The sequence below is a fragment of the Neovison vison genome, chromosome 5 (genome assembly GCF_020171115.1).
Source record: "Neovison vison isolate M4711 chromosome 5, ASM_NN_V1, whole genome shotgun sequence".
Lineage (NCBI taxonomy): Eukaryota > Metazoa > Chordata > Mammalia > Carnivora > Mustelidae > Neogale > Neogale vison.
The window spans coordinates 27,125,029-27,142,131 of record NC_058095.1 but is presented as its reverse complement, the minus strand read 5'-3'; the positions used below and the strand labels follow the sequence as shown (position 1 = coordinate 27,142,131).

Genomic DNA, 17,103 nt, shown 5'->3' with positions numbered 1-17,103 from the left:
TTGGTTTTTATATTATTTATTTTATTTTTATTTTTATAGAGGGAAGGAGAGAGAGAGACAGAGAGAGAGACTCTTAAGCAGTCTCCATGCCCCACATGGAACCTGATGAGGAGCTCAAACTTGCAACCCTGAGATCGTGACCTGAGTTGAAATCAGGAGTCAGACACTTAACCGACTACATCACCCAGGCACCCGTATTTATGATTTCTTTTTAAAAACTTTAATAACAGGGGGCGCCTGGGTGGCTCAGTGGGTTAAGCCACTGCCTTCGGCTCAGGTCATGATCTCAGGGTCCTGGGATCGAGTCCCGCATCGGGCTCTCTGCTCAGCAGGGAGCCTGCTTCCCTCTCTCTCTGCCTGCCTCTCCATCTACCTGTGATTTCTCTCTGTCAAATAAATAAATAAATAATCTTAAAAAAAAAAAAAACTTTAATAACAGGGGCACTTGGGTGGGTCAGTGGGTTAAAGCCTCTGCCTTTGGCTCAGGTCATGATTCCGGGATCCTGGGATCGAGCCCCACATCCCGCTCTCTGCTCGGCGGCGAGCCTGTTTCCTCCTCTCTCTCTGCCAGCCTCTCTGCCTGCTTGTGATCTCTGTCTGTCAAATAAATAAATAAAAATCTTTAAAAAAACCTTTAATAACAGGTTGATTGAGATATAATTCACATAAAGTTTGCCCTTTGAAAGTGTGCAACTCAGTGGTTTTCAGAACATTCATACAGTTGTGCAACCATCACTGTTATCAAATTTTAGAATAATTTCATCACCCAAAAAAGAAACCCTCCCCCTATTAGTAGTCACTCCTATTCCCCTCTTCCCTCCAGCCCCTGAAAACCACTAACCTGCTTTCTGTCTCCACAGATTTGCTTATTCTGGACATTTCCAATAAATGTAATCACACAGCATGTGGTCTTTTATGTCTGATTTCTTTCACTTAGCATGATGTTTCCAAGATTCATCCACCTGAGCATCTGTCATTACTTCATTCCTTTTTATGGCCAAATATTTTTCCATTATATAGATATGACACATTTTTGCTTATTTCTTCATCAGTACATGGACAATTAAAGTGTTTCCACTTTTTGGCTCTCATGAATAATACCACCATGGACATTCATGTACAGGTTTTTGTGTGGACAAGTGTTTTTATTTCTCTTGTGTATATACCTATGAGAGGAGTTGCTGGTTCTTATGGTAACTCTATGTCTAACATTTTGAGAAACTTCCAAACTGGCTGCACCATTTTATAATTCCCCGCAGCAATGTGTGAGGATTGCATTTTTTCTGCGTATTTATCATCATTTGTTATTGTCTGTCTTTTCCATTTTAGCCATCCTAGTATGCTTAAAGTGGCATCTCATTGTGAATTTTTTGGTTAACGGATTTACTGCGATATAATTCACCTCCATACAACTCCCCCATTTCAAGTGTAGGACTGAGGGCTGGCTCCGTGGGTGGAGCACATGACTTGATCTCGGGGTGGCAGGTTGAAAGGCAACATTGGATGCAGAGATTATTTAAAAATAAGATTTCTTTTTAAAGTGTACAATCCAGGGGCACCTGGGTGGCTCAGTGGGTTAAAGCCTCTGCCTTCGGCTCAGGTCATGAACCCAGGGTCCTGGGATCAAGTCCCACAACAGGCTCTCTGCTCAGCAGGGAGCCTGCCTCCTCCTCTCTCTCTCTCTCTGCCTGCCTCTCTGCCTACTTGTAATCTCTGTCTGTCAAATAAATAAATAAAATCTTAAAAAAAAATAAAGTGTACAATCCAGTGGTTTTTCATATATTTGCAGTTGCGTAACCATCACCACAATCATTTTAGAGCACTTTCATCATCTTCAAAAGAAACTCCATTTCCTTTTGCAATCTCACTGTGGTTTTCCTATGTGTTTCCCTTGTGAATAACAATGTTGAACATCTTGTCATGTGCTTATTGGCCGTGTGTACATCGTCTTTGGAAAAATGTCTGCTCAAATCTTTTGTTTGAGAGACAGAAAGAGAGCACGAGCAAGGGGGAGAGGAGCAGAGGGAGAGGGACAAGTGGGCTCTGTGCTGAGTGCAGAGCCTGACGTGGGGCTTGATCCCATGACCCTGAAATCGTGATCGGAGCTGAAATCAAGAGTCAGATGCTTAACTGACTGAGCCACCTGGTTGCCCCACGTCACAGTGGATTCTTAAGCATGTTCTCCACATATGCCAGGTGCTAGTTGGATGTCTTTTGGCATAATTGTTATATGCTTGGCATGAGGCCTACACAGGTTGGTGTCTTCAAAGAGGCCCATCAGATAGGCCTCGCTTGCCTCCTGCAAAGCACGAATAGCTACACTCCAGAAGTGCAGGTCTGTTTTGAAGTCCTGAGCAATTTCTCACACCAGACTCTGGAAAGGAAGTTTGTGGATCAGAAATTCAATGGTGGGACACCTGGGTGGCTCAGTCGGTTAAGTGGTTGCCTTCGGCTTGGGTCATGATCCCTGGGTCCTCAGAATGAGTCCCACATAGGGCTTCTTGCTCAGTGGGGAGGCTGCTTCTCTCTGACTCTGCCTGCTTTTGTTCTCTTTCTTTCTCTCTCTGACAAATAAAATCTTTAGAAATTAAAAAAAAAAGAAAAAAATAGAAAAAAATTTAAAAATCTTTTAGAAAAAAAAATTTAGAAATTTAAAAAATTCAATGAACTTCTAATAATGTCTAATTCCACAGAGTGCCACAGTACCAGGCCTGTAGTGATGAGATTTCTTCACCCCTCCAGTAGAGGGCACACTCTTGCACGTGGCTTTTGTAGCAGGTTGCTTCCTTGGTGCATTACCACAGGTCCATTGGCAGGCAGTAGACTTTGGTACAGCCATGGTACAAAGACCTTCTTACTTATCCCCCTTCTCCTTTGGCTGGGCTTGGCAAACTAGAGGTGGCCCTGGCGTTAGTGAGTGACAAGAGAAGGTGGTGAGGAGGCCTGAGCTGCTAGTTCTTTTTAAAATTTTTGGGAAATGTGGTTCACAGGGATAGGGGCAATGAAAATGCAAATTTAATCACTGTTGGGTCAATGTTCTTAGTTGCAAGCAGCAGAAACTAACTCTAGGTGGTTTAAGCACGAAAGAAAATTTACTAAAACGATGTTACTGGGTGATGGAGAAATAGGCTCGGAAAATAGAACAAGGGGTGTTCCAGCAGTAACCAGGTCCAGAGGCTAAATATTACTATAAATCAGTCCAGGAAGATCCTGTGATTATACCTGCTAAACCACTGAATGCCACAGGTTGGTGTGCACTCGCCGGAGGCCCAGGATACTGCCCCACTGCTAAACCAGAACCCCAGCAAATGGATCTTTCCGCCACTAAGGCGGCCACTAGGCACCACAACCAGTTCCTGCTCTCTGTGTCACTTGCTCGCGATCCAAAGCTGGAGAAATGACGGTACAAGATCATGTCTACGCTTACCTCTCAGATCTGTTGATGCTTCCCAGTCTGCCTTTGGAATAAGACTGGGACAGGTCAAGGGTGCTGCATTCTGGTTGGAAGGAGGTCGTGTTGAAATTGCATTTAGGAATATTACTTGAGTTTTCTGAGCCTCACTTCTCTCTTTTTTCTTAAATATATATTTTGTGGAGTTTTAAAAAAAATATTTTATTCATTCGTGAGAGAGAGAGAGAGAGAGGATAGAGGGAGAAGCAGACTCCTCACTGAGCAGAAAGCCCGGTGCAGGACTGGATCCCAGGATCCTGAGATCATGACCTGACCTGAAGGCAGAGGCTTAACAGACTGAGCCACCCAGGAGCCCCAAGCCTCATTTTCTTTGTCTAGCCCCATTTTCTTTGCCTTTTTTACAGGGTTATTGTGGGAGTTAGAGGAACAATGGACATAAAGTGAGTAAGACAGTGTTTGGACACAGAAATGTTAATAACCGCTGGCTGTTTATAGTCTTGGGTCAGTCTATTTCTTGGCTACCAGGTCCTTTTTCTTGGAGTCAGCAAAAGTCTGTTTTTCACTGTAGCTTTCGAACCATCTCTGACTCCTAAGCTTTCGTATTCCAGCTCCTAATCAATGCCAGTGTTCCTGAACTTGAATGTCTGACCTACTGTGAAGTAGAGATGCCTCCTGTTGAACTTGGTATTGGACTTGTCCTGACCATGCTATTGGCTGAAAGCTGTCAGGCTTAGAAATGCCTCTCCACAGCTTTCACAATTTGCCATGGTACACTGGCAGGACACAGGGTAGAACAACCGGGTGTTGTAAGCACAGGCTCTGGAGTTAGACTGTGTAGACTCAAACTCACCCATCTTCATCTCTTATTAGGTATTAACTTCGGAGAAATTATGTAATCTCTCTGTTTCCTCTTCTCTAAATATATTAGAACAGTGCTAGGCCAGGAGCAAGCTCTGTAGTACTTGCTTTTATTTTATTTTATTTTATGTATTTTTTTAAGTCTGAGACTCAAACCTAAGCACTGAGGAAAGAGGACCCCTGGCAACTAAGATGCTAAGGTCAGACTATGCCACATAAGGGCACATAGACCGTAATCTTGTGGTTGTGGGATCAAGCCCCATGTCCGGCTCCGTATTGGCTGTGGACTCTGATTAAGATTCTCTCTCTAGGGGCACCTGGGTGGCTCAGTGGGTTAAAGCCTCTGCCTTCGGCTCAGGTCATGATCCCAGAGTCCTGGGATGGAGCCCTGCATCAGGCTCTCTCCTCAGCAGGGAGCCTGCTTCCCTTCCTCTTTCTCTGCCTGCCTCTCTGCCTACTTGTGATCTCTGTCTGTCAAATAAATAAATAAAATCTTAAAAAAAAAAAAAAGATTCTCTGTCTCTCCCTCTGCCCCAACCCCAACCCTCACATATGTGTGCACTCTCTCCCTCTTTCTAAAAAAAAGATGAATTACACATTTTGTTCTCTTACAAAAAGACTAATATTCTAAAATTCCTGGGGTGCCTGGGTAGCTCAGTTGTTGGGTGTCTGCCTTTGGCTCAGGTCTCAATCTCAGGGTCCTGGGATCCTATCCTGCACCAGGCTCTCTGCTCAACAGGAAGCCTGCTTCTTCCTTTCCCACTCCCCCTGCTTGTGTTCCCTGTCTCGCTGTGTCTTTCTCCATCAAATAATAAATGAAATCTTAAAATAAAATAAATGAAATAAAAGAAAATAAAATTCCTGACCTTTTCTCTTATGACAAGTGACTTTCACTGCTATGCTACCTAACAGATATTAAAATAATGAATGCATTTAGACAATATCTTTAAAGAAAGGGTGGTGCAATGTGAAAGTAACTACTTTTGCAAAGAAACCCTTTTTACTGAGAGATCATTTTGAAAATGGATGCCTGGAAATGTTTCCATTGTTATTCCTGAAATTGGTATAATTGTATCATCACCTAGGAAACATTTTAATTTTCATGCTTAAAAAAAATTGGAAACAAAGTCCTCTAAACTATTCATACTCGAGACATCGGTTTACAATATCTTTAACTGGTTTTCAAGAATAACTCTTTGACATCAGTAAATTTATTGGCTGAATTTTGATAAAACTTTGCATAACTGGTGGATGAAAATGAATATTCAGATTTAGTAATGCATTTTTGGTGTATTTTAATACTACATTACTTTGTGAGTATCTTTTTTCAGCTATGATGATGAATAAAACCTTTTTTCAAAATAAACCAAAGTTAGAAATATGTTTGTGCATCTCTGAGTCACAAATTATTAAGCCTACATTAAAACAAAAACAGTGAAATTTATTCAGGTATAGAGAGAGCAAAAATGTTTTGCATCTCTGAGAAATCAAATAAAAATTTAAATAAAAATATTCATTTCCTCTCTATTTCCTTTCAATTTGTATTCTGCACATTTTACAATGTTCATCTATGTTTAGTCACATGCGTACATTACTTAGAAATAAATAAATATGCTAGAGATTCATGCTCAATCATTTTTATTGAGAGGGTGTGTTCTCAAAAGAATATGAGACCCACTGCTTACAAAGAGAAGTCTGAGCCTATGTGAGAGATAAAGGAAGAGAGGGGCAAAAAGCTGTTAAAACAGGAGACCAGTCAGGTACCTCGGCTTCACAACATTCCAGATCAGTGGTAATAAGAGAATGAATTAGGGTGGTGACATTTTGAATGGAAAGGGACAGATTCAAGAAAATGAAGTGATGAGAAGACAGAGCAAAAAGCTTTGGTGACGAACGAATGGCATTTTGAAAGCATGGAGAAAGGCACCTGGCTGGCTCATTCAGTTAAGCGTCTGCCTTTGGTTCGGGTCATGATCTTGGGGTTCTGGGATAGAGCCCTGCCCTGGGACTGAACCCCTCACTGGGCTCCCTGCTTAGTGGGGTGTCTGGTTCTCCCTCTGCCCCTCCTTCCACTCTTGCTTTCTCTCTCAAATAGATACACAATTTTTTTTTTTTTTAATCTGCCATTAAAAAAAATAGAAAGCAAGAGGAGGTAGGTATCAGTGACTGACCGGAGGAAGAAAAAGTTGATGGGACAGAAAACAACGAATTTCATTTTAAACATGTCAAACTTGAGTGCCTTTTGGGACCTTACAGGAGAAGATCAAAGGAGCAGTTGAGATAAAGAGAGTGGGTGACAGTGGCTAAAAATGGCTTTCCAGTCCATATGTTTTACAGTTCTAACATATTGCTGTGAAGATAATATGCATTCATGGGAGCCAATGTATTTGACTTCTTAAAATATGAGTACACTTTAGAGGCACACACATCTCTCTTTCTCCTTCAGGACTTCCCACTGTAGCAGAAGATGGGAGAGAGAGGAAATCCAGAGGCTTAAAGTGGAGGCACTGCTCTGGGAAACTCAGATTCCAAACCCACTCTACCACTCACTAGTTAGGCAACTGTGGGGACTTATTTAATCCTCCTAAGACCTAGTCCCGCTATTATTAAATCATGACCTAATAATAATTATTTTATATCATTACTGTGCAAATTGAATGAGCTGTGTAAAGTACTTATATCCTTGCCTTTACCGTTTTGTTTTGTTTTTTAATTTTTCTTAAGACTTTATTTACTTGTCAGGGAGAGAGTATGCATAAATAGAAGGAGCAGCAAGCAGAGGAAGAAGCAGGTTCCCCACTGAGCAGGGAGCCCGATGCTGGACTCGATCTCAGGACACTGGGATCATGACCTGAGCTGAAGGCAGTCGCTTAACCAACTGAGCCACCCAGACATCCTGGCCTTGTATCATTTTCAAGCATTATTTAAGCATTAAATAAAAATTGGTTTTAATTATTGGCTAGTCTCTGTAGTTCTTGGAAAACAAATTGGCTGCTGTGTTATCTTTTATTTCGGCCTACTACATCAGAGACTACACATTCGCATACTTATAAAGCCTGTTAAATCTGTTCCTAAATAAGTGTTGTTTTCTCCCTTTCGATATTTCTATAAACAGTGGCACCCATGTAGCACACGTTTAAGGTTTTCTAATAATTTCATATAAAAGCTATATACTCACATTCACACACACACACACACACACATTCATACACACACTAAAGACTATCCACAAAGTTCTTAGTATCTGAGACCTGAACTGAGAAAGAACTTTAAAATTCGTGTATTTGGATCATACCTATAACAATGATGATTATCCATATGTTATAGACTGCATATTTTGTCTCCCCCAAATTCCTATGTTGAAATCCTAACCCCCAATGTGATGGCATTAGGAAGTGGGGCCTTTGGGAGATGATAAGGTCATGAGGACAGAGCCCTTATGGGATTAGTGCCTTTATAAAAGAGACCCCAAAGAAATCTCCTGCCCCTTCTGTCACATGAAGACACAGTGAGAAGACATTTATGAATCAGGAAGTGGACTTTCACTAGACACTGAATCTGTCAGCACCTTGATTTTGGACTTCGTAGCCTCTGGAACTAAGAGAAATTATTCTGTTTGTAAGCCACCCAGTCTATGGTACTTTCGGTACAGCACCTCAAACTTAGACATTTTACATCTCTATAGTATTTTGCAGTCATAAAAATGATACACTTTGGGGTGCTTGGGTGACTCAGTGGGCTGGAGCCTCTGCCGTCAGCTCAGGTCATGGTCTCAGGTTCCTGGGATCGAGCCCCGTGTTGGGCTCTCTGCTTGGTGAGGAGCTGGCTTCCCCCTCTCTCTCTCCGCCTGCCTCTCTGCCTACTTGTGATCTCTCTCTCAGTCAAATAAATAAAATCTTAAAAAAAAGAGAAATGATACATTTTGAGAAAAGACAACAGAAATCCACCATGTAGGGGTGCCTGGGTGGCTCAGTGGGTTAAAGTCTCTGCCTTCAGCTAAGGTCATGATCCCATGATCCTGGGATCGAGTCCCACATCAGGCTCTCTGCTCAGCAGGGAGCCTGCTTCCTCCTCTCTCTCTGCCTTCCTCTCTGCCTACTTGTGATCTCTCTCTGTCAAATAAATAAATAAAATCTTTAAAAAATGAAATCCACCATGTATATACTTGGTGTCCCTGAAGTAGATAGTTGAGCAAATCAAGAATAAGAATATTCAAATAGAAAAGTAGTTTCCTGAAATGAAGAACAGAATCTACAAATTTAAATCATACACTGTGTTGTAGGAAAAATTAATACAAGAGGTCTAAAAACATGACATAGTCACATGAAATGACCAAACTTGATGAACAAATGAATAATCCTACATATCTCTAGGCAAAAAACACAAGTCACTTGTAATGGGAAAAGGTAAAGCCAGATTCAAACTTATTTACCACAACGGTCCATGCCAGAAAATGATAGAGCAATGTTTACAGAGTTTTAAGGAGAAATGAGTGTGACCCAAGAATTTTATACCCAGCCCAATTTCTACCTGTGTGTGAAGGCAACCAACAAATAGTCTGACACATGGTTAGACTTTGCTCAAGTAAGGCAATATAGAAATACTTTTTATAGGGACGCCTTGAAGGCTCAGCTGATTAAGTCTCTGCCTTCAGCTCAGGTCATGATCCCAGGATCCTGGAATCAAGTCCTACATTGAGCTCCTTGCTCAGCAGGGAGCCTGCTTCTCCCTCTGCCCCTCCCTCTGCTTGTGCTCTCTCTCTCTCTGAAAAATAAGTAAATTAATAAAAGTCTTCTAAAAATTAAAAAAAAATTGTAAAAGCTACATAATGATGAAATACAGCCAATTTGGATATTTCAGAATAAAAAATTAAGGGAATGGGGGAAATATGATATAACAGGACTAGTCATGAAGTTGAATCTATGTAAATCTAGAAATAAAGCAAAGCAATTACAGGTCCTTCCCAAACATGTCCTCCGTGTTTGAACAAAGAAGAAGAGCCAGCGTGCAAAGTGAGGAGGACATCCATGTGGTGGTGTGGCCCAACACAGGGTGTCAGAGCCTGAGTGGACAAGGAGGGCATCCACGCCGAGGAGCAGCCCCACACTGGGTGGGTGTCAGAGTCTATGCAAGGTACTGGCATTGAAAGGCTTCTTGAGTGCGAGACATTGGAGCCTGTACAAGGTGAGAATGGTATCCAGTGGGGTGGTTGGTGGGGGGGGTGGCAGTGGTGGTGGCTGAGAGCAGAGTGTCAGAGTCTGAGCCAGATGGCAAAAGTGTCCATGCATGGGGACACCTGGGTGGCTCAGTTGGTTAAGCAACTGCCTTCGGCTCAGGTCATGATCCCAGAGTCCTGGGATCGAGTCCGACATTGGGCTCCTTGCTCGGCAGGGAGCCTGCTTCTCCCTCTGCCTCTGCCTGCCACTCTGTCTGCCTGTGCTTGCTCTCACTCCTCTCTCTCTTTCTCTGACAAATAAATCTATAAAATTTTTTAAAAAAGTGTCCATGCATGGAGGTGACCTGGCAAGGGTGTCAGAGCCCAAGCAGGGTGAGGAGGACGTCTCCATGGCAGCACAGACTGGCACCCGAGAGCACGATGAGAGCGTGAGCCTGGTGAAAGAGAATCTCCGTTGGAGGGCATAAAAAAAATTGTCTTGTCCTTAATTGTGATTTTTCTGACAGTGTGTGACTATTTTTTTAAATGGGCACACACAGACTTTTTCTCTGACATTGCAGCTACCTACGTGGGAGGAAACAACACAGAAAATGGTTTTAAAGTCTTATTTGATATGTATGTATACAAGGGCTGGGAGTATCATATTAATCAATCACATGATATGGATTCCTTTCAACTGTGTCTCGCTTTTCTAATACTTTTGGCTCTATCATTAAGGAATTTTGGTATGCTAATAAAAAAAATTTTAATGCTACTCAAAGAATATGAAATGGGTAGACTGTAGACACTGACACTTCCTGGACCACCTCACTTTGCTGTGCCCATTCACTTCTTCCCATGGCAGGTACATGAAACTTAGTCAGTGTTCAGGCTCCCAGGGTTTTCGGGGACTCTGCTGCAAAGGCTGAACTTGAAACCAACTATGTCTTTCCTTGTGGTTTCACACTTGTTATATATTTTTTTTCTCACTTTACCACCACCCAGACAAGCTCAGCCTCCCTTGCTACATCAGCTTTCAGTGGCTTCACTTCCTGGCTTCTGGGAAACCACAGCCTCCAGAGTTTTTGCAGGCTAAGCAATGCCCCCATTAAAAACACGCAAATAAGAAGGTAGATGCAAGAGAAGCACCAGTGCAGTATCTGATGGCGACAGTGGGAGGAGAGCCCTGTTTCCGCAGGTTCTTCATCATCATCCTCTGGTCAGGAGGTCTCTCTGGTCTTCAGTCTTTCAGTAGCTGTCTCCGGGACATTGTTGCATTAAATTCTTCCATATGAAAGAAAGCCTGCTTTCAGGACACTAGAAATGTCATATTGAATCAGAATAATGGTTTGGGGGCTCAGGATTTCCATGGCTGGTGGTATTGTCAATCCCTACTTTGTAGTATCTACAAAGACTAGTCTCTAGTCTCCCAGTTGGTGCTAATCTGGAAAGTTTTGTTTTTGTTTTTGTTTATTTGCCAGTATGAAATAAAAAGTATAAGAATAATACAGGAGAACATACCAATGTCATTTTGGGGAAAGAACTGTTTTTTTATCCTGAGGCTGTGTCCTTCTTCTTCTTCTTTTTTTTTATTTGACAGAGAGAGAGAGCACAAGCAGGCAGAGCAGCAGGCAGAGGGAGAGGGAGAAGCAGACTCTCCGCTGAGCAGGAAGCCCAATGCAGGACTGGATCCCAGGGATCTGGGATCATGACCTGAGCCACAGGCAGCTGCTTAACCAACTGAACCACCCAGGTGCCCCTCCTTCTTACATTTTTAACTTCAAAAATATACCTCCTTTTATGAAGAAGATGAAGTTATCATCTTCTAACTGATAGTAGATGGCCGGTTACTGTTCTTCAGGGTGCTTACTTGGCAGAACCAAAGACAGACAACTTCATGTCAATCCATGGGTGTCTTTTCTTGGTACTCTTTTTTTTTTTAATTGTGGTAAAATACTTATAACTTAAAATTTATCATATGCACAAATTTTAAGGATACAGTTCAGTGACATTAAATACATTCACCCTCTGGGCAGCCTTCACTACTGTACCTCTTCAGAACTCTTTTTTATTTTGCAGACTGAGATTCTGTCCCCGTTAAAGAGCAACTCCCCATTCCCTCCTCCCCTCACCCTCGGTAATCATCATTCTGCTTCCTGTCTCTATGAATTTGACTCTAGGTACCTTATCTAAGTAGAATCATATAATGTTTGTCCTTTTGTGATTGGCTTATTTCACTCAGCATGATGTCCTCAAGGTTCAAGGTAGTGTATGTCAGAATTTTCTTCCCTTTTAAGGATAGATAATCTTCCGTTTTATGTATATACCATATTTTATTTATCCATTCTTTTGTCAATGGATATTTGAAGGCTTTCACCCTTTGGCTACTGTGAATAATTCTGCTATGAACAAGGGTATACAAACATTCTTTTAGACAAAATAAAGATATAATTTACATATAACAAAATGCAGAGATTTAAAGTGAACTGTTTGATGAACTTTGAAAAAGATATTGATTAATCTAACTGTCACCTGAATCAAAATACAGAATACTTCTATTATCTCAAAAAGTTTCCTTGTGCCTCCTTTAAATCTCTCCTCCCCAACAACTGTTCTGACTTTTATCACCATAGATTCATCTTGCCTTTCTAGAACTTAAAATAACTAAAATTATACAGTATGTACTCCTTTGCGTCTGGCTTCTTTTGCTCAGTATAATGTTTTTGAGCTTCAGCAACATTGAAATTCACTCCCCTCGATTGCTAAGTGTTATGCCATTGTATGAATATACACAATTTGTTTATTCATTCTCATTTGGGTTGTTTCCAATTTGGGGCTATCATAAAGCTGTTATGAACAATCTTGCGTATCTTTTTTTTGTGGATATATATTTTCCATTTCTCTTGGATAAATGCCTAGAAGTGGATTTGTTCTCATCAGAGAGGTGTATGGGTAACTTTATTAGAAAATGCTTAACATCTTTCTAGAGTGTTTTATTTTTATTTTTACCATTTTACCTTGTACTCTCCGGCAATGTATGAGAGTCTCCGTTTTTTCACAATTTTGCCTTTGGTATTGCCAGTTTTAAAAGAAATTTAACCAATGGGGCACCTGGGTGCCTCAGTCAGTTAAGCATCTGTCTTCAGCTCAGATCATGATCTCAGGGTCCTGGGATTGAGCCCCACATTGGGCTCCCTGCTCAGCGGGAAGCTGCTTCTCCATCACCCACTCCCCCTGCTTGTATTCCCTTTCTCTCTCTCTCTCTCTGTCAAATAAATAATAAATAAAATCTTAAAAAAATTTTTTTAAACCAGTCTAGTTGGTGTGTAATGGTGCTTGTACAACTTTATATCAATTCCCCAAGGCAATCAATTTCAAGGAATATTTCAGATTAGCTTTGCTAGGATAGGACTTTTCAAATAAAAGTTTAAAAAACATAGCTTAAACTAGTTTAAATGGAAAATAGTCTCTATTTCCTCCTCAAGCTAACCATGGACCACAGAGTTGGAAGGAGCTGCTCTCAAGAATGATTGAAATTACCCCCAGATCACTTCTGTATAACCTGTTCTCTCTGCCTCTATTCACATGTTGGCTTCATTCTCAAAATTCACTTGTCGCCGCTAAATTGGAACTTTGTCTTCAGGCAAGTCTAGGCTTTCATCCATATAGTCTTCTAATTGAATAGAGAAGAAATCATCTTCCCATTAGTTCTGGTTGGAAACTGATCATTCTAGTTTGGGGTACACATGATCCCTGAACCAATCACTGTATTTATGGCAGAGACCAGTTTGGTTGTGTGCCAGTCCTGCAGCTGGAGAATGGAGAAAGTATGATTGGACTATCCCACCATAACTATGTTTGGAATGGGGAAGAACAGTTTCCAAAGAGGTTGAGTACTCTTTGAGGCAGGTAAAACAATAACATCTATATATTCATCTTGATTTTTAAGGATGTTTCTATTGCCATGAGATCCCGAAGTCCTGGAGCCCATGTTCTTCCCTTGACTGACAAGCACAAGTCAGAGATATAGCCCAGACACTTCTAATCACACTTAACTCATTGTACATCTTTTGGCTATGAGTCGATCTATCTAGCCATGACTTAAGCACTGGGAGGGGACTGCCACTTGAACGACATCATTTTGGACCCAGTAGCCAAATGCTATCTAGGCCCCCTAACAAACAACCTACCCCACCTTGCTAACATGTCAACATTCTCTTTTCCTGTATTCCTCTTTGGCTACTTCATCTTGCCTTCAGAACACAACTCTAGTCAGCAAATCACTGCTTTTATTTTCTCTCCCATTGTCCAGCTTTTAACTTTGGAAACTTTCTTTTTCTGCAATCCCCAGGCTCTAAATCTAATTATTTTGGCTCTCAGAAGCCATCTCAGGAACTCATTTTTCCTTCCTGGCCTTGACCCATACCTATACTTCTTTTTGCTGTACCTGTTATACACCAAGTCCTGCCTAGTTTAACATTATACCCAAGCTTTTGTCTCTGGGCTGCACTGGTACCCAAGTTCAGCTTCGAGAAGTGACGTGTAATTCTAGTGCTCAAGGCCATGGTAAAGAAGGCCACATTTTCTGAAGCCATATCTTTATGATCAGGGTTGTATAACCTCCCAATTTCTATATTTCTAAATATAGTCAAGGTACAAAATGATTGAGAAGATGGAAGCCATTCTGCCTCTCTAATATCTTGATGTTCTCAAAAACCTTCTCCACACTTTGAAGCACCACTACCAAAAGCTCATTCAGTATCCTGATGTAAGAGACCAATGATTTTGTGTACTTTTGTGGGATTTTGTCAATAAGCATGCTGGTTCTTTTTCCAGAATACCAATTCTTCCCTTGTTCCCACCCATTCTTCCTTTCACTCATTAACAATCATGATGACTAGCAGAAATTGGGAAAGAGAAGAGCAGTCATGATGGCTAGAAAAGTAAGAGCCATCTTCCCATGAGCTTTTAAAGGTCAGGGGAAATGTCCAGAGATGGGAGAAGGAGCAATATGGCAAAGGAGTAGGAGACCTAAATATTAGCAAGTCCCAGGAGTTCAGCTAGATAGTTATCAAACCATTCTGAACACCTACAAACTCAGCAGGAGATCAAAGACATGAAGAGAAGTAATTCAAGGAACAGAAAAGCAACAACTTTCTGGAAGATAGGACTTGCAGAGAAGTGAATCTGAGGTGATATATGGGAAAGAGACTGTGGGGGAGGGGCCGGCTCCCAGCAAGGAGTGGAGCAACAAAATTGGAACTTTTAGAAATCTGCTCCACTCATGGACGTCTCTCCAGAGGCTAAGCGGGGGGTGGCGTAGGAGGGGGGTGGAGCCCTTGCAGGGATAGTGTGGTCTCAGGACCCACGGGGTCACAGAAAGACTAGGGGTGTGTGCGTGTGGCAGAGCCCCCAGGTATCAGAGCAGGAAAGCCGACTACAGAGACAGAGCCGAGGAGGGGGCTTTCAGCTCTGGGTTACCTTAAACCATGATCTGAGGCAGAGTTAGGCCATTGCTCTTTGAGCAGAGACCCCACAAGTAACAGATTTGGGAGACTCACCTTCCCCTTCCAGGAGGAGCAGTGCAGGAACACGCTGCAGGTTTCTGCTGGGTTTGGAGATTCCAAACAGGGCCGTGTGCCAAAGATAGAAATACTTGGTCAGGGGCCGGGGGAGCACAGAGTGCTGCCAGAGACCAGGGAGACAGGAGAGATTGACCACTTTTCTCTGAGGGTGCAGTGAGGAGGGGGGCCCCAAGCTCTCAGCTCCTCCAGCAGGAGATTTGGGGCCGCCATCTTCATTCCTGTCCTCCAAATCAGTACGGAAATTGTTCAGGAAACAAAAGCTACTGAGAGCAAAACTGCACAGATTGCTTAGCCTGGCTCCTGGCAAGGGTGGTGTAATTCTGCCTTGGGCAAATACATTTAAGAAACACTGCAATAGGCCCCTCTGCCAGAAGATTAGCAAGAACATCCAGCCAAGGCCAAGTTTACTAGTCAATGAGAACTGTGGAACTCCAGAGCTAGGGGAATACAGCACATAGAATTCATGGCTTTTTTCCCATGATTCTTCAGTCTTTCAAAGTTATATATATTTTTTAAATTTTTTCTTATTCTATTTTTAAAAATATTCCTCTTTCCTATTTTAACTATTTTACCTTATCAATACCTTTTAAAAAATCTTTTTAATAATTCATTGTTATAATCATATCCTATTCCTTCATCATATTTAGCCTTATTTTTTTTTATACAGATAGGTTTTTCTTTCTTTAAAATTTTGGGATACATTTTATTCTATTAGATCAAAATATACCCTAAATCTAGCACATGGCTTTGTTCTAGTCTCCCGCCAGAGCACATTCTTAATCTCTCTTTTTTTTCCAACCAACTTTTTATCTTATCAATTCCTTTTTTAGAATCTTTTTAAAATTTTCATCATTCACCATACTCCATTCCTTCATCATGTTTACCTGTATTTTTGTATACATATAAGTTTTTCTTTCTTTATAATTTTGGGAGGTAGTTTCTTCTAACAGACCAAAATACACCCAAAATCAAGTGTGTGGCTCTGTTCTATCCACCAGTCTAATATATATGCATATATATATATATATATATACATATTTTTTTCTTCTTTTTATCCTCCTTTCTTCTACCCCTGGTTTCAGGTCTCTTCTGATTTGGTTATTGTGTATCTTTCTGGGGTCATTACTACCCTTTTAATATTTTGTTCTCTCATTCATCTATTCTTAACTGGATAAAATAACAAGGTGGAAAAACTCACCTCAAAAAAAAAAAAAAAAGAAAGAACAAGAGGCAGTACCAACAGCTAGGGACCTAATCAATACAGTCATTAGTAATATGTCAGCACTAGAGTTCAGAACGATGATTATCAAGGTGCTAGGTGGCCTCAAAAAAAGCATGCAAGATACTAGAAATCCTTATTTCCCCTTTCTGGAGAAATAAAAGAACTAAAATTTAATCAAGTTGAAATAAAAAAATCTATTAATGAGGTGCAATAAAAAATGGAGGCTCCTACTGCTAGGATAAATGAGCCAGAAGACAGAGTTAGTGATATAGAAGACCAAATGATGGAGAATAAAGAAACTGAGAAACAGAGAGACAAACAACTACTGGACCACAAGGGGAGAATTTAAGAGATAAGTGATACCATAGATGAAACAGTATTAGAATAAATGGAATCCCAGAAGTAGAAAGAGAGAGGGGGACAGCAGGCATACTGGAGCAAATTATAACATAGAAGTACCCTAAGTTGGTGAAGGGAACAAGCATCAAAATACAGGAACAAGAATCAAAATCCAGAGAACGCCCCTCAAAATCAATAAAAACAGGTCAACACCCCGTCATCTAATAATAAAACTTACAAGTCTCGGTGACAAAGAGAAATCCTGAAAACAGCTTGGGGCAAGATGTCTGTAATATATAATGGTAGAAATACTAGATTGGCAGCAAACCTATCCACAGAGACCTGGCAGGCCAGAAAGGACTGGCATGATATATTCAGGGCACTAAATGAGAAAAATATGCAGCCAAGAATATTATATCCAGATAGCCTGTCATTGAAAATAGAAGGAGAAATAAAAAGCTTCCATGACAAACAAAAACTAAAAGAATTGCAAACACCAAACCATTCCTACAGGAAATATTGAAAGGGGTCC

At 41.1% G+C, this 17,103-nt stretch overlaps 1 pseudogene; it reads right to left on the bottom strand.

Annotated features, from left to right (window-relative positions):
* Positions 1–2,170: 2,170 nt before the first annotated feature.
* LOC122906373 lies at positions 2,171–2,900 on the bottom strand (annotated as a pseudogene).
* Between the last annotated feature and the right edge of the window lie 14,203 nt (positions 2,901–17,103).